The sequence below is a fragment of the Mobula hypostoma genome, chromosome 13 (assembly GCF_963921235.1).
Source record: "Mobula hypostoma chromosome 13, sMobHyp1.1, whole genome shotgun sequence".
Taxonomy (NCBI): Eukaryota; Metazoa; Chordata; class Chondrichthyes; order Myliobatiformes; family Myliobatidae; genus Mobula; species Mobula hypostoma.
In genome coordinates, this window is record NC_086109.1 from 15,264,395 (window position 1) to 15,286,365 (window position 21,971).

The window sequence follows — 21,971 nt, forward strand, 5'->3', positions numbered from 1 at the left end:
CATGGGAGTGAGCTAATGGAGTGTATAAATTAGAGGTTGAGAATGATTGCACATGAAAGACCTATATCTCTTGGCTCAGAGCTCAGTAACTAAGATGAGGAGATATGAAGTAATTGGTAGAAGGATTAGAGAGGAATTCATTAAAAAAGGTTTCACCCTGAGGGCCGTGAGACTCTGGAACTCATTTCTCTGGATGAGAATGTGAAATGGTGAGACCTATGGAATAAAATGAGAAAAATCAAAACATAAACACCTTAGGATGTGGGATATAGATAACCTCCAAGGAATGCTGCATCTTAAGGGATATTGAGGTTCAGTTCTCTGTACCTCGGGAGGTACAGAGAACTGAAAACAGAATAGGACTGACAGGACCGTAGAAACAGTGAGGTGGGGGGTACTTATAAACGAAATGAGCTGAGCAAAGCAGTGTCATGATATATCATTAGCAGTCAATGCTGAGAATCATTGCAAATCACTTTTAAGTATGTTAAGGGTTAGAAGGTAATCAGGGAAAGAGCAGGGCCCCTTAGGAGCAAAAGGGCAAATGGTGTGTTGATACAAAGCAGATAGGTGAGATCTTAAATGAATACTTCTCATCTGCTGTCGCTAGGACAAAGACATTATAGTCGTAGCATTCAGGGAGGAAGATGGTGAACTTCTGGGACAAGTTATCATTAAAAAGGCATTAAATATTGCGGCGGGTTGAAACCCTGAAGGCTTGATGAGATATATCCTGGGTTGCTTTGTGGAGTGGTGTAAGGGAAGATAGTGCTGGGACCTTAGCAGAGATTTTTAAAAATTCATCAGCCCAAGTGAGGTGCCAAATAAGAGGAAGCAGTAGCAGGTCAGAATCTAATGCCGGTTAGGGAGGTTATTGGAAAAGACTGTGAGGAACAAGATTAATCCTCACTTGGAAAAGTGGAGCTCAATTTCACCTTGCTTGGGTAAATCCAGTCTGACCAGTTTGATGGTATTTTTCAAAGAAGTCATAAAGTGTTTTTGATAAGGGTGGAGGAATGGATGAAGTCTACATGTGCTTCAGTCTTTGATGAGATTTGTTTAAAAGGCAGAGCCCATGGGAAGCAGGACAAATACTTTGGATCCAAAATTGTCTTGCTACAGTAATAGGAAGCAAAGGGTGATTGTGCAGGATTGCTTTTGTGATTGGGAGCCTGTGACCAGTGGGGTACCACAGTAACTGGTGCCAGAAGTCCTGCTGATTGTAATACACATGAATGATTTGCATGCAAATGTAGAAAGTATGATAAGTAAGTTCACAGATTACAGAAAACTTGGTGTTGAAAGTAAGGAGATCAGACTTAGTGACAGGAATAGAAACCCACTTATCTCATCAGAATCAGGTTTATTATCACCAGCATATGTCATGAAATTTGTTAATTTAGCAGCAGCAGTTCAATGCAATACGTGATAATATAGAAAAAAATGTAAATGCATTTTAGATTTAGATTTAGATTTCGATTATGAGAACACTCCGTCCTCTTTTATTCATTTAGAAATGCATACATGCCTTAAGAAATGATACAATGTTTCTCCAGAGTGATATCACAAAAAACAGGACAAACCAAAGACTAACACTGACAGAACCACATAATTGTAACATGTAGTTACAGCAGTGCAAAGCAATACCATAATTTGATGAAGTACAGACCATAAGCACAGTAAAAATAGTCTCAAAGTCCCGAGTCGATGGACTTCCGAGTCCCCGATAGCAGGCGGCAAAAGGGAGAAACTCCCTGCCATAAACCTCCAGGTACCGTCAACTTGCCGATACCTTGGAAGCAGCCGACCACAGCCGACACAGCCGTCGCGCCGCCATCTTCTCCCCGCTCCCGGGAGGTTACAGTAAGTATATATATGTATATTAAATAGATTAAAAATAGTGCAAAAACAGAAATAATGTATATTAAAAAAGGAGAGGTAATGTTCATGGGTTCAATGCCCACTTAGAAATCAGATGGCCGAGGGGAAGAAGCTGTTCCTGTATCGCTGAGTGTGTGCCTTCAGGCTTCTGTACCTCCTTCCTGATGGTAACAGTGAGAAGAGGGCATGTCCTGGGTGATGGGGGTCCTTAATGATTGGTGCCACCTTTCTAAGGCACTGCTCCTGAAGATGTCTTGGATATTATGGAGGCTATTACCCAAGATTAATTTTACAACTTTCTGTAGCTTCCTTCGGTACTGTGAAGTAGGCCCCACCCCATACCAGACAGTGATGCAGCCTGTCAGAATGCTCTCCATAGTACATCTATAGAAATTTTTGAGTGTTTTAGTTGACAAACCAAATCTCCTCAAACTCTAATGAATTATAACTGTTGTCTTGCTTTCTTTATAGCTGCATCGATATTAAAACATAGAAACATAGAAAACCTATAGCACAATACAGGCCCTTCGGCTCACAAAGTTGTGCCGAACATGTCCTTACCTTAGAACTACCTATGCTTACCCATAGCCCTCTATTTTTCTAGGCTCCACGTATCCATCCAGGAGTCTCTTGAAAGACCCTATCATTTCCGACTCCACCGCTGCCGCCGGCAGCCCATTCCATGCACTCACCGCTCTCTGCGTAAAAAACTTACCCTTGACGTCTCCTCTGTACCTGCTTCCAAGCACCTTAAAACTATGCCCACTCGTGCTTCTCATCCTCTGTCACTCCAAGGAGAAAAGGCCGAGTTCACTCAAACTATTCTCATAAGACATGCTCCCCAATCCAGGCAACATCCGTGTAAATCTCCTCTGCACCCTTCCTATGGTTTCCACGTCTTTCCTGTAGTGAGGTGACCAGAATTGAGCACAGTACTCCAAGTGGGATCTGACCAGGGTCCTATATAGCTGCAACATTACCTCTCAGCTCTTAAACTTAATCACGTTGAGACCAGGTTAGGTACTCAGAGATCTTGACACCCAGGAACTTCAGACTGCTCACTCTCTCCACTTCTGATCCCTCTATGAGGACTGGTTCATGTTCCCTCGTCTTATCCCTCCTGAAGTCCACAATCAGCTCTTTGGTCTTACTGACATTGAGTGCAAGGTTGTGGCTGCGACACCACTCAACTAGCTGGTATATCTTGCTCCTGTACGCCCTCTCATCTCTACCAACAATGGTTGAAAATTGCCATTCCAGGCAACATGCTAGTGAATATCCTGTGCAACATAATCCTTCTCTTATAGGATTAAATCGGGGGAATTGCTGGGCAGCGTGGCTTGAAGGTCTGGAAGGGCATATTCCATGCTCTATGCCAATAAGTAGATACATCAAATAAATACATGTAAATTGAATAACAATAAACTTGAATTTAAATTTAAAACTGGAGGACACAGGTGGTTTAAAAGGAATCTGAGGAATATTTATTTTTATTTTGAGGGTGTTTGAACATGCTGCTGCTGGACTCTTGATATAACCCTTTTAAAAGCTTCCCAGTTCCCGACTGTTCCTTTTACTTGAATAGAGTCATTTAGTCAACTCTGGCTTGATCCTGCCTAATGCCTTGAAAGCTGGCCTTGCTCCAGTTCAGGACTTTAACCTGTGAACCTGTTCTTTTTCCATAAGTATTTAAAAACTAATGGAATTAGATTAGATTAGATTCAACTTTATTGTCATTGTGCCGAGTACAGATACAAAGCCAATGAAATGCAGTTAGCATCTGACCAGAAAGGCAAAGAATAGTGTTATTTACAAAATAACCATGAATAAAAAGTGCTACAGCACACAAATATAAAAGCACTGAGACAGTACAATATGGGTGCAATACTGCTTAGCGCTGTGATGTGAGGTTCAGCAGGGTCACAGCCTCAGGGAAGAAGCTCTTCCTGTGCCTGCTGGTGCGGGAGCGGAGGCTCCTGTAGCGCCTACCGGATGGGAGGAGAGTAAAAAGTCCATGGTTAGGGTGAGATGCATCCTTGATAATGCTTTTCGCCCTGCTCAGGCAGCATTTATAGTAGATGATCTCAATGGTGGGCAATTGGGTGCCAATAATCCACTGGGAAATTTTCACCACACGCTGGAGTGCTTTGTGGTCCGATACGGGACAATTGCCATACCATACTGAGATACAGTTGGTGAGTATGCTCTCAATGGTACAGTGGTAAAAGTCCATCAGTATCCTGGGACAGAGGTGAGCTTTCTTGATGCTCTGCAGGAAATAAAGGCGCTGTTGCACCTTTTTGATCAGGATGGAGGAGTTCAGGGACCAGGTGAGATCCTTGGAAATTGTGGTCACAGACACAAAATGCTCCCCAGCTGCCACTTCAGTTACTTGGCCTGCCTTGTTCCCTAAGAGAAGGTCCTCTATTGCTCCTTCCAGAGTAGATTCCTCTGGATCAGGGGTCCACAGACCCCTCGGTCAATGGTAGGGGTCAATGCCATAAAAAAGGTGGGGAACCCTTGCTCTATAAATTGTGTCAGGAAACTGTCTTGGAGACATCACACAAGTGCTGCCCCTTCCAAGACCTTTGTACTCTGGTAACCCAGTTGACACAGGGAAAGTTAATATCTCCCACTATTACTACCCAACTATTCTCACAACTACATGCATTTTCTCAATACATTGGCGCCTCAAGTTCCTGCTGACTACGGGGGGTGGGGGGGCATCTGTAATGTTTTTATTTCAACAAAAATACAGAAGATTTTCTCATTCTTGCTGAGTTTGAACAAGCTGACTCCAGATCTTCCATTGACTAAATTTCAAAATGTCTTTGCTTCAGGGTGACCTCTTCTCTCAACGTTTCAATGTGTTTCTTTACTTTACAGTGATTTTTTGCTTGGCTGCAGAAATAGCTCTCTTTGGCTATAGAAGTTCATTGGCAGCACGGAATCTTGTCAATATAGTAACAAGAGACCCTTTGGTGATCCATCCTAACCAAAGAATTCCTATTTCGCCAGATTTAAAATGAGCTTTATTTGTCACGTGTATATCAAGACATCAAAACATATTGTTAAATGTGTTGCTTGTGTTGACAACCAACACGATCTGAGGATTGTGCTGGGGAGGGGTGGAGGACAGCCCATAAGTGTTGCCGTGCTTCTGACATGTCCATAGCATGCCCACAAATTACTAACCCTAACACCTATGTTATTTTCGGAATGTGGGAGGTGTGGGAATTGAACCGCGGTCGGGGATCGCTGGTTCTGTAACGTGTTGCACTAACCGCGACTCTACTGTGCCATCTCTAACCATACTATCCTTACAAGTAATCTTCACAAGTATCCTTGTAAATAATCACACTGTCCTTATGAACCTTTGTCTGTTTTACCCTGTTCTGTCCTTAGAGTCACAGCAAAATGAAAATCTACCATCAAGTCTACAGATGCGCAGTGCGGAGCATCCCGACATGCTACATCACTGCATGGTATGGAAATTGCTCTGCGCTGAACAGGAAGGCTCCAGATCTTGTAGCCAAAACTGCCCAAAGCATCACCGGCACCAGCCTATCCACCGTCAAGGATGTATATACAGAAAGGTGACCGATAAAGGCCAGCAATATCATGACGGATCCCACCTGCCCGGCTGATGGACTGTTGGCTCCACTTCCATCAAAGAGGAGGCTACGTAGCATCCACACCAGGACCAACAGACTCAAAAATGGTTACTTTCCTCAAACAGTAATGTTGTTCAACACCTCCACCACTACTTTATCATTTCCTGTCAGAGACACCTTATATACAGGCACTCCTGTGCCGAGTATCACTTTATGGTCAAACAATCAATCTATGACGCTGAGATATATCCTAGGATGTGTTGGCACAGATCATCAGTGATGTAACCTGGGGTTATTGGGTATTTGGGGTCTTTCAACAACAGACACTCTTGCCCTGGTGACCCAGTCAGGGTTGATCAGCCCCTGGCTTGTGTCCCAGTAGCATTGGTCCACGAGCCACATTTCTTCATCCATAGCCATCTGAAGGTCCACCCAGCAGCCTCTGTGACAGTCCTGATGGCTCTTTTCTTTGCAGCGCCCGTAGTGCCATGGAGAGAATAAGTTCTGCACAGCAAGCAGGCCACTAAACCTCCACACACTACCTCTATAGCTTATATGTATATAAACACCTACACACATCCTCTATAGCTTATAGGTATATAAATGCATTTATTGCATTTTTTATTATTGTGTTCTTTATCTTATTTTTTCTGCTGAATCAGATCTGGAATAACAATTATTTCATTCTCCTTTTCACTTGTGTACTAGAAATGAAATTAAATAATCTTGAGACTTGACTATTGAATGTTGTCCATCATTAAGGAACCCCATCACCCAGTACATGCCCTCTTCTCATTGTTACTATCAGGAAGGAGGTGCAGGACCCTGAAGGCACACACTCAACGATTCAGGAACAGCTTCTTCCCCTCTGCCATCCGATTTCTGAATGGACATTAAACCCATGAACACCACCTCACTTTTTCTTATTATTTCTGTTTTCGCACTATTTTTAATTTAACTATTTAATATACACTTTAAAAATATGTATACTGTAGTTCATTTAATTATTTTTTCTATATTTATCATATGTTCTATTGTACTGCTGCCACGAAGTTATCAAACTTCATGACATATGCTGGTGATATTAAACTTGATTCTGATACTTAGTAATTTTTGACTCAATTCCCTGTGTGATGATCATTCACTGCTTTGGGATCGGCGATGTAAGCACAGTTCCTGGATATATAACACACTTTTCTTGGTGGATTAATCAGTCTTTGACTGGCATTGACAGCACCTTGAACAACACGTTTTCCTGACCAATCAATTGCTGTCATGCCTAATTACTCCCTGAAGTATTCTATCAGGCATTGTGCACTAACATGCTAATTGGAACGTAAGGAGAAAAAGAATTTGGAGATAAAGCTGACAGTGAAGGGGTCCTTGCGCATCCCTGGGAAACGCAAGTACCGCTTTAGTGAAAAAAGTTATAATTTACGTCCCATGGCTTCATTAGACACACGAGCAACAATCTGAATCAGGTTTACTATCACCAGCATGTGTCATGAAATTGGTTATCTTTGCAGCAGTACAATGCAATAGATGATAAATAAGTATAGAGAAAAAAGCTGAATTACATTAAGTATATAAATGTTTATTAAATAGTTAAGTTAAGTAGTGCAAAATAATAGACATAAAAGTAGTGAGCTAGTGTTCATGGGTTTAATATCCATTTGGAAATCTGATGGCAGAGGGGAAGAAGCTGTTCCTGAATCACTGAGTGTGTGCCTTCAGGGTCCTGTACCTCCTTCCTGATGGTAACAATGAGAAGAGGGCATGTCCTGGGTGGTGGGGGTTCTCAATGATGGACGCCACCTTCCTAAGGCACCGCTCCTTGAAGATGTCTTGGATACTATGGAGGATAGTACCCATGGTGAAGCTGACTAATTTTACAAATTTCTGCAACTTACTCCGATCTCGTGCTGTAGCAACACCACCTCCCCCCCAACCAGCCATTCTGCAGCCAGTCCGAATGCTCTCCACAGTTCGTTTGTAGAAGTTTTTGAGTGTTTTAGTTGATAAACCAAATCTCCTCAAACTTATTGCAATATCACTGCAATCTTTCTCAAGTGGTCAATGAGTAGCAAGCTGACGAATTGGAGAGTGACTTCTAAAACTTATTGGCTCTGAGATATCTTATGTATGAAGTGGATAGATGTGTTATGCATCACATTTGCCTTGTGTGAACTGACTGGAATGTTTCCAATATTATAGCATGGACTACCCATCCACAATGGCTGTAAAAATCTTTGGGATGCACTATGATGATGAAAAGTGATAAAAATTCAAGTTGTTCCTTCTTTTAGAATCTGTGTACTTGGTGATGAGTGATGATGGGGTTTGAATCAGAGCTGCAACGATTGAATTTCCTCTTAAGTAGACTTAACAGCTGAAAATGGCCACTTGCAATTGGTATGGCAGTTATCTGGTACAACATGAGATTGATTTTTAATCATTTTCCAGGACGTTGAGATTGCAGGAAAAGTCATACTTATTTCACCTCCCAAATTACTCTTGAGAAGTTGATGGAGAACTGCCTTCTTGAACTACGATCTTTAATACGGTAAAAGTCCACTTGTAATGCTATTGGTTAGTGAGTTCCAGGATGGAGGCCCAGAGGTAACAAAAGAAGATCGATTTTCAGATCAGGACACCAATGAATTAAACATGATTTTCTTTTTTTTTTTGCACATTTTTCATTTAACTCAATCTAAATTTATCTTCTGGCATGCTGGGATTTGAACACATATCTCCAGATCAGATGAGCAGATCAGTGGCAGATGAAAATAAAATTTTGTAAAATGGTCATGCATTTAGAGAACAACACACACAACAAGCTGGAGGAGCTCAGCAGGTCAGCCAGCACCTATGGAGAGGAATAGATAGAGACCCTCCTGACAATGGGGTCTCTGCCAGCAATGTCGACCATCTATTCCTCTCCATAGATGCTGCCTAACCGGCTGACGTCCTCCAGCATTTTGTGTGCGTTTCTCGAGTTTATGCATTTACAGAGGACTATTAAGGTTGAGATATTCCTAGTTGCTGGTAGGAGCCTAGACAATATGAAAGAACCATAAGATGATAAGGTATAGGAGCAGAGTTAGGCCATTTGGCCCATCGAGTCTTCTCCGCCATTTCATCATGGCTGATCCATTTTCCATCTCAGCCTCAATCTCCTGCCTTCTCCCCATATCCCTTCATGCCCTGACCAATCAAGAATCCATCCACCTCTGCCTTAAATAAATGTAATGACTTGGCCCCCACTGCTGCCTGAGGCAACAAACAGAGGTAAGGATCTTTGAAGGCATAAATGCGAGACATTTTGCAGATCATAAACATGAAAAGTTCTGCATATGCTGAAAATCCACAACAACACACACAAAACGCTGGTGGGACTCAGCAGGTCAGGCAGCATCTGTGGAAATGAATACAGTCAATGTTTCAGGCTGAGACCTTTCTTCAGGACTGGAAAGGATGGGGGAAGATACCAGTTAAAAAAGGTGGAGGAAGGGGGAAGGAGGCTAGCTAGAAGGTGATAGGGGAAGCCAGGTGGGTGGGAAAGGGAAAGAGCCGAAGATGAACGAATTCGATAGGAGAGGAGAATGGACCAGAGGAGAAAGGGAAGGAGGAGGAGTCCCAGGTGAGAAAAGGTAACAGACCAGAGTGGCCCCAGCAGGCACAGGAAGAGCTTCTTCCCTGAGGCTGTGACACTGCTGAACCTCACATCACAGTGCTAAGCAGTTTTGCACCCATATTGCACTGTCTCAGTACTTTCATATTTGTGTGCTGTAGCACTTACTTTAATTCGCAGTTATTTTGTAAATAACACTATTCTTTGCATTTATGGTCAGATGCTAAATGCATTTCATTGGCTTTGTATCTGTACTCGGCACAATGACAATAAAGTAGAATCTAATCTAATCTAATAATAGATGGGAGGGATGAATTTTTTACTTGATAACACAAAAAATGCGGATGAACTCAGCAAGGCAGGCAGCATCTATGGAGGAATACGCAATTAACATTTTGGGCCAAGACCCTTCTTCAGGACTGGAAGGGGGAAGAAGCCAGAATAAGGTGGTGAGGGGTAGAGAAGGGGGTACAAGTTGGCAGGTAATAGGTGAAACCAGGCAGGGGGAAGGTTTGGGGGGGGAGAAGTGAGAAGATAAGTGGAAGGGGCAAAAAAGGCTGAAGAAGAAAGCATCTGCTAGGACGGATCATAGAGAAAGGGAAGGAGGAGGGGCACCAGAGGGAGGTAATGAAGAGAAGGAAAGGGAGAAGAGTGGAGCCAGAATGGGGAATGGAAAAAGAGAGAAGGGAGAGAAATTACTGGAGGTTAGATAAGTTCACTGAAGGCTACAGCACACATGGATAAAAGGTCATATGGTTTCCTTCTCCAGGAGGAAGGATATAGAATGTAAGAGCATGATGATTAGGGTATAACGATTTAACATATGTTAGACCACATTTGGAGTATTGATTACATTACTGATCATTAGGCCAGAGAAAGCATGATTGTATTGGAGGGTGTGCAGAGGATGTTTCCTGGGATGGAGTGTATGAGGACAGACTTGACAAGCTGGGTTTGTTTCCTTGAGGTGGAATAGGCTGAGGGAGAAGAGCATGACTGAGGTATACAAAATTTTGAGGGGCATAGATGGGATAGATAGTGAGAAACATTTGCCTTAGCAGAGTTGCCTATAGCCAGAGCACACAGTTTGAGGTAAGGGGTAGAAAATTTGGAGGGGGCCTAAGGAAGAGTTCTTTCAGACTGAGGTTGGTTGAAGTCTGTAATGCATTGCCGGAGGTAGTGGAACCCTAATAACTTTTAAGGAGTATTTAGATAAACAATTAAAATGCTATGGCTTAGAAGATTAACATCTGGGTACTGGAAATGTGATTAGTATTGACATGTACTTGATTGCCAGCACCGAAAGGGCCTGTTTCTGAGCTCTATGGCTCTGTAAGTTCAAGAGACATAGAGCTACAGAGCACTACTGCGCAGAAACAGATTCTTTGGCCCCCTAGTCTGTGCTGAACTATTATTCTGCCTCATCGCATCGACCTACACCAGGACCATAGTCCTCCCATCCACATACTTATCTAAAGTTCCCTTAAATGTTGAAATCAAACCCACATTTACCATTTCCACTGGCAGCTCATCGCACATTCTGAGTGAAGAAGTTTCCCCCTCATGTTCACTTTAAACCAGGGGTTCCCAACCTTTTTTATACCATGGATCAATACTATTAAGCAAGGGGTCTGTGGACTGCAGTTTGGGAAACCCTCCCTTAAACTTTTCATCTCTCACCTTTAACACATGGCCTCTAGTTCTAGTCTCACTGAATCTCAGTGGTAAAAGCCGACCCTATCTATACCCCTCATAATTTTGTATACCTCCATAAGATATACTAAAATTAAATCCAGATATTTAGCTTCCTAGTGTAGAAACTGAATGACTAAATTGAGTTTAGTTTAAGAGATGCATTCAGTCCAGGAAAAGTCCTGGTGCTAAATATAACATAAATATATTTATTCCGATCTGTATTGCCCATTCTGACTTTTAATTCAATTAACTATTTTTCCACCAGCTGCTCTGACTAGTGTTTCCAACATTATTCGATAATAAATTTACATTGAACTTTGAACTATGAGATATTTGACTTCCTAGTGTAGGAACTTGAAATTCAGCTTTCTTTAAGAGATGACATATAGTCCAGAAAATAATCCTGGTGCTAAATATAGTTTAAATATGTTTATTCTGACCTCTTTATTGCCCATTTTAAAATTTTGTTTAATTAACTAATTTTTCCACCAACTGCTCTGGCTAGTGCTGCCTACATTATTCACCTCAGCACTGCAATGCCTGAATACCACAGAGAACTAGATGTACCTGTACTTAAGTGCAGCAATATTCACTTTTCACACTTCGCTATTATACCCTGATACTCTCCTGTGACAACAATCTAATTTAAGTCAATGCTGACCTCCCAACAAACTGTCAAGCTCCACTCTTTGCATCCTTGAAGAAAGGTGTAATGCTGATAATGGAGTCAAGGGGGACCAAGAATTGAGTTAAATGATGGTGAACAGAGAATCAGCTGATGAAAAATTAATACTACTACTCTGAGTGAGTGAAGTAGAGGTGCCAGCTGCTGGTTTGACACCAAGAGTTATTGGAAACTCTATGCACCTTTTTAAAATTCATTGTTCCGGATCTGGGAGTTGCTGGCAGGCCATTATTGACAGCCTTTTCTTAATCACGAGATTCTGCAGATGCTAGAAATCCAGAGCAACACACACACACACAAAGTGCTGCAGGAACCCAGAATGTCTGGCAACGTCAATGGAAAGGAACAAACAGTCGATGTTTCGAGCCGAAACCTTTAATCGGGACTGGAAAAGAAGGGTCTTGGCCCAAAGGGAATCCTGGTTCCTTCCCCCTTCCTTTCCTGTCCTGATGAAGGGTCTTAGCCCAGAACAGGGTAATATGCGACTTAGAAAGGATCCTCTATAAAGTAGCATCTCATTCACCTGTTAGTTTTTTTCTTTTTGATAGTAGGGATTGTGGCTGTAAAATGAATTGGGCTTCAACTCCTCCGCTGTTTTTGCGAATTTGTGCGATCTCCTAGTGACCATGTGGGCTTCCTGTGGGTGCTCCAGTTTCCTCCTGCATTCCAAAGATGTATCGGTTAGGGTTAGTCATAGTCATAGTCATACTTTATTGATCCTGGGGGAAATTGGTTTTCGTTACAGTTGCACCATAAATAATAAATAGTAATAGAACCATAAATAGTTAAATAGTAATATGTAAATTACGCCAGTAAATTATGAAATAAGTCCCGGACCAGCCTATTGGCTCAGGGTATCTGACCCTCCAAGGGAGGAGTTGTAAAGTTTGATGGCAACAGGCAGGAATGACTTCCTATGATGCTCTGTGCTGCATCTCAGTGGAATGAGTCTCTGGCTGAATGTACTCCTGTGCCCACCCAGTACATTATGTAGTGGATGGGAGTCAGTAAGTTGTGAGCATGTTATGTTGGCACTGGAAGTGCAGTGAGATTTGTGTGCTGCCCCCAGCACATCCTCAGATATGTTGATCAGTGATACACACCATGCATTTCACCATAAGTTTCAATTTTGCTGAGACTCGGCATGACATCTAAAACTTTGGCAAACTTCTATAGATAGTTGAGAGTATATTTACTGGCTGTATCACAGCCTGGTATGGAAACACCAGTAACCTTAACTGAATAATCCTACAAAAAGTAAAGGGTACAGCCAAGTCAATCATAGGTAAGGTTCTCCCAACCATTGAATGTACCTACATGAAATGCTGTTGCAGGTATGCAGCATCCATCATCAGGAACCCAATCACCCAGGACATGATCTTTTCTCACTGCTGCCATCAAGAAGAAGGATAAGACCATCAGGACCCATACCACCAGGTTTAGGAACAGTTATTACCCCTCAACCATCAGGCTCTTGAACCAAAGGGGATAACTTCACTCAACTCATGTGCCCCATGATTGAAATGTTCCCAGAACCTATGGAATCACTTTCAAGGACTCTTCATCTCATGTTCTCGATATTTATTGCTTATTTACTTATTATTATTATTATTTCTTTCTTTATATATGTGTACAGTTTTTTGTCTTTTGCACACTGGTTAAGTGCTGAAGTTGGTGCAGTCTTTCATTGGTTATGGTTATTATCATATAGATTTATTGAGTATTCCCACAAGAAAATGAATCTCAGGGTTGTATATGCTGACATATATGTACTTTAATAATAAATTTACTTTGAACTTTTGAAATACATGTGACAAATAAACCTAATCTTTTAATCTCTTTTGTTGGGGCATGCTGTTCGCGTAATTTGGGAGAGAGTGTGCGATACTGAATTTGCTAATAGGGGAATGAGGCAGGGCAGGTGACAAAAGTTTGTGTAGGGGAACACTTTGCATCTGGTGACCACAATGTCATTAGTTTCAAAGTAAGTATGCTAAAAAAAAAGATCTGGTCCACGATTTGAGATTCTAAATTGGGGAAAGATCAATTTTGATGGTATCAGAAATTATCTGGTAAGTGTGGATGGGGACAGGCTGTTTTCTGGCAAAGGTGTACTTAGTAGGTGGGAGGCTTTCAAAAGTGAAATTTTGAGAGTATAGAGCTTGTATGTCTCTATCAGAATAAAAGGTAAAGATAATAAGTACAGGGAATCTTGGTTTTCAAGAGATATTGAGGTTCTGGTTATGAGAAAAAAGGAGTTGCATAGAAGGCACAAGCAGGTAGGAACGAACGAGATGGGATGTTATGTTGAAGTTGTGTAAGATGTTGGTGAGGACTGATTTGGAGTATTGTGTGCAGTTTTGGTCACAACCTACAGGAAAGATGTAAACAAGGTTGAAAGAGTGTAGAGAAAACTTACAAGGATATTGTCAGGTTGGAGAAACTGAGTTATAAGGTAAGATTGAATAGGTTAGGATTATATTCTTTAGAACATAGAAGACTGAGAGGAGATTTCATAGAGGTATACAAAATCATGAGGGATATAGATAGGGTAAATGCAAGCAGGCTTCTTCCACTAAGATTAGGTAGGACCACAACCAGAGGTCATGGGTTAAGTGTGAAAGGTTAAAAGTTTAAGGGGAACATGAGGGGAAACTTCATCACTCAGCAGGTCGTGAGAGTGTGGAATGAGCTGGCAGCACAAGCACTGCATGTGAACTCGATTTCTATGTTTCAGAGAATTTTGGATAGATAGGTGAATACATGAATGGTAGGGGTATGGAGGCCTATGGTCCTGGAGCAGGTCAATGGGAATAGGCAGATTAAATGGTTTTGGCATGGACTAGTTGGGACGAAGGACCTGTTTATGTGTTGTACTTTTCTATGACTCTAAGTGAACAATATTTCATTATGACCCAGTGACAGTGGAAATACTTTGGAGCATCAAGAGGTGAGTCACTCTTAAGCATGTCAAGAAATATGTGATATCCAGCTCCTGAATGCCTTTTTTAGCAATAAGATTTATGTTGCTGGTGCAGTTGAGTTTATGATCAATAGTAACCCCCAGACTGTTGACATTTGAAGACTTGGTATTAATAGACCCATTGATGGCTGACAGGCATTTGTTTGTTTTGTGAGCTCACAGACATCTGCCAAGAGTACAAAATAATCTTTCTTTAGGGAAGACAGACACTTCTAAAAGGAAATAATGCCATTGAGGGGAATCATACGCTCTATTGAGAATACTTATGTCAAGAATGAGCCAATAACATGTTCATAATGGTTCAACCAAGAGGTCACAGCCAATATTAAAATTAATGTATTGAATAGATTGTGAAAGCTTTTGTAAGTATATAAAAAGAAAAGGATTAGTAAAGACAAATTTAAGTCCCTGACATTAAGATACAGGAAAATTTATAATGGGGAACAAAGAAACGGCAGAACAATTAGATACATCTTCATGGAAGTAAGTCTACATCCCTTCTCGGGAAAACTAGGCAACCAGGACTCAATAAAAATGAGAGAATAAAGGAAATTAACGTTAGTAAAAAGATAGTGCTAAAGAAATTAATGGTACCAAAACCCAACAATCTGCATTCAAAGAGAGATAGCTGTGAAAGTAGTGAATAATTTAATTGTCATAATTAAAAGCCTGTGGAAAGTTTCCAGTTTCAGAAGAGAAACATGCATTGATGTTCCTTCAGGGATCGGTGTTGGGAATGCTCTTCTTACTGTGGGGTTTCTCTGGGTGCTCCGGTTAATTCCCACATTCCTAAAACGTGAGGGTTAGTGAATTGTGGGCATTGTATGTTGGCACCATAAGCACAGTGACACTTGTAGGCTGCTTCTCTCCAAGAAAAGACAACCATCACTGAGCATTGGTGGTGGAGCAAGGTAATGGCTGCATTTGGGACAACCAAGTGGATTGCAATGCCATGTATGGTTTAGAGTTTTCCTGAGCGTTGCTGAAGTTGCACTCACCCAGGTAAGTGAGGAGCATTCCATCTCACTCCTGACCTGAGCCTTCCAGATGGTGGAGAGACTTTGTTGGAAGAGCGGTATGTTCAGTGGTTCCCACACCTGGGGTCTACAGACCCCTGGATTAATGGTAGGGGTCCAAGGCGTAATAACGTTTGGGAACCCCTGGGTGTGTTGGTCATTGATGCAAATGATGCATTTCACTGTATGTTTGGATGTTTCAACATACATGTGACAAACAAAGCTTGTGTCTTATCTGACTCACCTTGTGAAGTCTACATCCATTGAATGAATAAAAAGACAGTAGATGGAGAGACTTTGTGACATAAAAAACATCAAGCAGTATGGTGGAGAGGAGGATTATTGAGGATTGTTTATGACTGTATTAAATGAATGGGTTGTTCCAGTCACTGTTTTTCATGTTTTTGTCAGGACGCTGGAGCAGGAATCCAATCGCAGACCCAGTACTGTGCACACAGTAATATTAATTGACTAACAACTCCCGAGGTGCAAACAAAGTCAGCATCAAAGTTCAGGCAGAGATCAAAACATCCAGAGAAATTCAAAAACCAGGATCGGGAAACAGACAGAGTTGATATTCGGACGGATAGAGTACAGATACAAATGCTGGAAAGGCTCAGGAGAATTCACTGGCACAATCTGGCAACAAACAGGTGAAAACACAGGACTGAAATACACTGAGCAATAAGCAGAGAGGCAGATGATAGGTGGAGCACGATGAGACAGAAGTGGCAGCAAAACAGGTAATAATGAGAAACAGGTGAGAGACGGAGTACTCAGTAATACAGGGGCCGGAGTAGAGCAGGAGTGGGGACAGGAGCACATGGCAATACAAAACCACAGACTGACAGCTGGGGAAAACACACAAAAAGATGAAGATCAACTGGAGGTACTGACAGTTTCAATATTTATCCTTCTCACCTTAAAGCTATGTCCTTTCCTACTTGACATACATCTAGAAAAAAGATTCTCACTACCCTATCTATGTTTCTCAGAATTTTTACACACTTCATTCAGCTGCCCCTCAGCCACTGATGTTCCAGGGAAAACAGTCCAACTTTGTCCAATCTCTCCATCTAGCTATTGCTCCCTAATGTAGACTCTTGTGGGTCTCTTTTGCACCTTGTCCATAACCTCCACATCCTCTTTGTAATGGGGTGACCAAGACTCACACAATGCTCCAAATGTGGCCAAACCAGTGTTTGATACAACTAGAACATGAATTGCTGACTTTTGTAATTTACAGCTCAATAAGGCAAGTATGCTTTACATCTTTCTTACACCCTATCTACTCGTGTTGCAACTTGCAGGGAGCAATGGACTTGCATCCCAAGATCCCTCTCTACGTTAGTGCTCCTATTGAACCTGCCAAAAACTCTGCACCGTTCTCGCATATTTGATCTTACAAAGTGTAGCACCTCACACTTGTCAATTTAAATGCCAAAGCACAAGAGATTCTGTAAATCAGGGTTTCCCAACCTGGTGTCCATGGACCCCTCATTAATGGGAAGGGGTCCATGGCATAAAAATGGTTGGGCACCCCTGCTTAAATACTGGAATTCTAGAGTAACACACACACACAAAATGCTGGAGGAACTTTGCAGGTCGGGCAGCATCTATGAAAAGGAATCAAGAATTGGCATTTCAGACTGACACCTTTGAAAGAGTCTCTAAGGCATCCTACATTGAATTCAATGCTGATTGGCAACTCCTGCAACACTGCTAGTGCCAAACTGTATCTGTCTCTTCCTTATCTTTTAATTCATTAGCTGCATGGAGAGGGGGAGACTGCTGTACGGGCAACAACTTGCCCTCCATATTGTACTGCACTGGCTTGCATATACAGCTAAGATTCAACATCCATGGACAACCCTAACCAATGGAGGGGCCTCTACTCAGGATTAAACTCCATCTGCCATTTCTCTGCCCATATCTTTAAGTAGTCTATATCCTGCTGAATCCTTTGACAATCTTCCTCTCTCTGCATGTCATCAGCAACTTATGAATTGACCCACCCATACTATTGTCAAAATCATTTATACATATAATACAGCATCTTATATTTTTCTCTTTTCTAGAAAAAAGAAAGCCTCACTGCCTTATGTCTTGATAGTTTTTTCCTGTTCGTTCCAAGCTGTCATTTTGCTGATATTACTTATTAATCATTCTGCATCTCTTTGGATATCTCTGAGATTTGCATCACGAACTAGGAAAAAAATTCCTTAAAACTTTTTTTTTCATTGTACTCTCGAGTGTACTTCTTTAGCTGGTAAGAATTTGGAAGGAAATATATTGATTTGTCAACATCACTTGGTTACTTTAACATGGTTTTCAGCTGAAGAAATGTAATCCTGCCCAGACAAAATTGCTCTTTGTGACAGTGTGAAAATTAAAGCCCTAGACACCTGAAACCAGCAAACTGAAGAATAAATATGGAAGAAAATGTAACAAATACAACCCTTTGGTTTTACTATTCCCCATGGTCAGTGCTAACCAATTTAACCTGGTGGTTAATGCCAGTAGTCTCTGGAGTTGAATCAGACCAATATTCTTGTGGGCAGGTTTATTAGAACTGTTGGGGAGGGTTTAAACTAATTTGGCAAGGGGAAAGGAACTGGAATGAAGAGACACAGGATAGGACCAATGATAAAGAAAGCAAAGATAGCATGCTGTCAGACTGTTAGGAAGGGCAGGTTGATGAAAGTACAAAATTGCAACCAGCAGGGTGAGTATCAGTGCATTAGGGATGCAGAATCAAAAAGGGTAGTAAATACAGTACTCAAAGTGTTATATATCAATGCATGGAGTATAAGAAATAAGGTGGATGATCTTGTTGCACTTTTACGATTGTCGGGTATGATGTTGTGGCCATCACTGAATTGTGGCAGAAGGATGGTTATAGTCGGGAGCTGAATGTCCAAGACTACACATTGTATCGGAGGGATAGGAAGGTAGGTAGAGGGAATGATGTGGAGCTGCTGGTAAAAGAATTGCATCAAATCATTAGAAAGATGTGACATAGGATCGGAAGATGTTGAATCCTTGTGGGTTAAGTTAAGAAACTGCAAGTGTAAAAGGTCCCTGATGGCAGTTATATACAGGCTTCCAAATAATAGCTGAGATGTGGACTACAGATTTCAACAGGAAACAGAAAAGGTGTGTGAAAAGGACAATGTTATGATAGTCATGGGAGATTTTAACCTGTAAGTAGATTGGGAAAATCAGTGATGGATCTCAAGAGAGTGATTTTTTTTTGAATGCCTGTGAGATTGCTTTTTAGAGCAGTTTGTCACTGAGCCTACTAGGGGATCAGCTACACTCGATGACATACTGGGTGTTATGTAATGAACCAGAGGCAATTAGGGAGCTTAAGGTAAAGGAACGCTTAGGAGACAGTGATCACAATATGATTGAGTTCAACCTGAAATTTGATAGGGAGAAAGTAAAGTCTGACGTAGCAGCATTTTGGTGGAGTAAAGGAAATTGCAGTGTATGAGAGAGGAGTTGGCCAAAGTAAATTGGAAGGAGATGTTGGCAGGGATGTCAGCAGAGCAGCAATGGCTTGAGTTTCTGGGGAAAATGAGGAAAGCACAGGATTGATGTATTCCAAAATAAAGAATTACTCAAATAGCAAAATACTACAACCATCGCTGACAGTGGAGGTCAAAGCTAATGTAAAAGCAAAAGAGAGGGCATACAACAAAGCAAAAATTAGTGGGAAGATTGAGGACTGAGAAGCTGTTAAAAACCTACAGAAAGCAACTAAAAGAATCATTAAGAAGGAAAGATGAAATATGAAAGCAAGCTAGCAAACAATATCAGGGTGGATAGAAACAGCTTTTTCAAGTATATAAAAAATAAGAGAGATGAGAGTGGATATAGGACCGCTAGAAAATGAGGCCAGAGAAACGATAACAAGGGACAAGGAGATGGCAGATGAACTAAATGAGTATTATGCATCAGTCTTCAATGTGGAAGGCACTAGCAGTGTATCAGGTGTTGAAGGGTGTGAGGGAAGAGAAGTGAGTGCAGTTATTATTACAAGAGAAAAGGTGCTCACAAAGCTGAAAGACCTAAAAGTGCATAAGTCACCCGGACCAGATGAACTGTACCTGAGGGTTCTGAAAGATGTACCTGTAGAGATTGTGGAGGCATTAATAATGGTCTTTCAAGAATCATTGGACTCTGGTAGGGTGCTAGAGGAATGGAGAATTGCAAATGTCACTCCACTCTGTAAGAAAGGAGGAAGGCAGCAGAAAGGAATTTATAGACTGGTTATTCTGACCTCAGTGGTTGCAATGATGTTGGAGTCAAATGTTAAGGATGAGGTTATGGAGTACTTGGTGACACAGGACAAGATAGGAAAAAGTCAGTATGGTTTCCTTAAGGGAAACTCTTGCCTGATGAACCTTTTGGAATTTTCTTAGGAGATTACAATTAGGATAGATAAAGGGGATGTAGTGGATGTATATTTGAATTTTCAGAAGGCCTTTGACAAGGTGCTACAAGTGAAGCTGCTAACCAAGTTAAGTGTCCATGGTATTACAGGAAAGTTACTAGCATGTTTATAGCATTGGCTGATTGGTAGGAGGCAGCAATTGGGAATAAAAGGATCCTTTTTGGGTTGGCTGCCAGCAGCTAGTGGTGTTCCACAGGGGTTGGTATTGCGACCGTTTCTTTTGATGCTGTATATCAATGATTTAGATCATGGAATAGATGGCTTTCTTGTCAAGTTTGCAGATGATATGAAGATTGGTGGAGGGGCAGGTAGTGTTGAAGAAACAGGTAGGCTGCCGAAGGACTTAAGCAAATTAGGAGAATGGGCAAGAAAGTGGCAAATGAAATACAATGTTGGAAAATGCATGGTCATGCACTTTATAGAAGAAATAAATGTACAGACTGATTTCTAAATGGGGAAAAATCCAGAAATCTGAGGTGTAAAGGGACTTGGGAGTCCTTGTGCAGAACACCCTAGAAGTTAATTTGCAGGTAGCGTCAGTGGTGAGGAAGGCAAATGCAATGTTAACATTCATTTCAAGAGGTCTAGAATACAAGAGCGAGGATGTGATACTGAGGCTTTAAAAGGCACTAGTGAGGCCTCATCTTAAGTATTGCGAATGGTTTTGGGCTCATCATCTAGCAAAGGTGCGCGGGCATTGAAAAGAGCTCAAAGGAGGTTCCAAGATGATTCCAGGAATGAAAGGGTTATCATATGAGGACAGTTTGATGACTCTGGGCCTATACTCATTGGAATTTAGAAGGATGAGGGTGGATCTAATTGAAACCTTTTGAACGTTGAAAGGACTAGACACAGTAGATGTGGATAGGATGTTTCCCATGGTGGGAGAGTCTAGGACAAGGGGACACATTCTCAGGATAGAGGGGTGTCCATTTAAAACAGAGATGCGGAGAAATTTCTTTTGCCAGAGAATGGTGAATTTGTGGATCTGGTTACAGCTGTGGAAGCAAGGTTGTTTGGCGTATTTAAGGCAGAAATTGATGGGCTCTTGATTGGCCATGGCATCAAAAGTTATAGGGAGAATGGTGGAGCAGGCTCAATGGACTAAATGGCCTAATTCTGCTCCTATGTCTTATGGTCTTATATAATCAAGTTTAATATCACTAGCATTCTGTATGTTGTGAAATTTTTTTGCTGCAGCAGTATGGTGCAATTTATAAAGTAATAACTGTACATTACAATAAGAATATATATATATCTATATATGAATTAAATTTAGTAAGTAGTTTAAAAAGCAAAAAAAAAGAAAAAATAGTGAGGTAATTTTTAAAGGTTAAAAAGAATGCAAGTTGGTATACATGGGTTCATTGTCCACTCAACAATCTGATGGCGCAGGGGAAGAAGTTGTTCCTAAAATATTGAGCGTGTGTCTTCAGGCTTCTGTACCTCCTCTTTAATGGTAGCAATGAGAAGAGGGTGTGTCTTGGGTGATGGGATGGGGGGGGTTCTTTAAAAATGGATGCAGCCTCTTTGAGGCATTGTCCTTTTGAAGATGTTCTCGATGCTCTAATACTTTCATAATACCATGATATTTCCATCACAGCACAATGTGCCAGTTATTCTGACTTGTATCAATGTATTAAGGTGACTTGTAGGAATTCCCCAAACTCATGAGATAGGTCGAGATTGAAATCTTGCATGACAGTACAAGGCCATTTGCCCCATTGTGTCCCATGTTGATTGAAACAATCTATGTGACATATTTCTCCTTTTGGGCTATGCATGCTCATCTGATTGGTTGGCTCTCACCTCCCATGGAACCTAGTGCCTAATTCCCCTATCTTTAATGTCTGCTGGTAGCTTCTCCACAATTCTTTGGATGCATCATGAATCGAGGAGCATTTCTTGCTCTTGACCTTGCTAAAGCTCATTCTGCTTCAGCCATATTTGTAGAAAAAATGAATGGCTCCTCTTTCATTTATTTATAATTTAAAAGGACAGGAGATG